Raw genomic sequence first — 1,318 nt, forward strand, 5'->3', positions numbered from 1 at the left:
CAAGAAATTCACTTCAGACCTTAAGACACATATAAACTGAAAGTGAAGGGATAGAAAAAGATATTTCATGCAAACAGATATCCAAAAAAATTTGCTGAGGTAATAACATTCGTATCAGATAAAATAGACTTTAAAACAAAGAGAGTGGCAAGAGACAAAGAAGGGCATTGCATAATGATAAAGGAATCAATCCAACAAGAGCATGTAATGATTGTAAATATTTTTGTACCCACTATAGTAGCACCTAAATACATAAAGCAATTATTAGCAGATATAAAGGGAGGTAAATAAAGTTCTACAAACTAGTAGGGGACTTTAGCACCAACTTGTAACAATGGATATATCATCCAGACAGAAAAAAAAAAAAAAAGAATCAATGACTTTGGGTGACATTTCAGATCAGATGGACCTAACAGATACATAAAGAACATACATCCAAAAACAACAAAGTACACATTTTTCCAAGTATAATGGACCATTCTTCAGGATAGATCACATTAGGCCACAAAATAAATCTCTATAAATTTGAGGAGATTGAAATCGGAGGAAGCTACTTTTCCAACTTCAATGGTATGAAACTAGAAATCAACTATAAGGAAAAATAACTGGAAAAAGCACAAACACATGGAGGCTACATAACATTCAAATTAACAACTCATGGGCCAATAAAGAAATCAAAGAGGAAATACAGAAATATATGAGATTAATGAAAATGAAAACACAACAATACAAAACCTCTGGGACTCTGAAAGTGGTCCTAAGAGGGAAATTTGGTGATATACACTTATATCAAGAAACAAGAAAAATCTCAAATAAGCAATGTAACCTTAGATCTAAAGGAGCCAGAGAGATAAGAATAAACAAATCCCCAAATTAGTAGAGGAAAGAAAAGAATAAAGTTCAGAACAAAAATAAATGACACAAAGAATAGAGAAGATCTATGAAACCAAGAGGTGGTTCGTTGAAAATATAAACAAAATTGACAAACCTTTAGCCAGAATCATCAAAAAAAAAAAAAAAGGACCCAAATGCATAAAATCAGAAATAAAAGAGAATTAAAACCTGACACCAAAAAATACAAAAGGTTATGAGACTACTACAAAAAATTACATGACAACGAATTGGACAACCTAGAAGAATAAATTCCTAGAAACATGCAATCTTCCCATGCTGAATCAGGAAGACAGAGTATTTAAACAGACCAAGTACTAGTAATAAAATTGCATCAATAATAATAAAAAAAAACTTGCAACAAAGAAAGTCCAGGACCAGATGGAGTCACAGGTGATTTCTACCAAATATTTAGAGAAGAGCTAAG

This window comes from Suricata suricatta, chromosome 10 (assembly GCF_006229205.1).
Source record: "Suricata suricatta isolate VVHF042 chromosome 10, meerkat_22Aug2017_6uvM2_HiC, whole genome shotgun sequence".
Lineage (NCBI taxonomy): Eukaryota > Metazoa > Chordata > Mammalia > Carnivora > Herpestidae > Suricata > Suricata suricatta.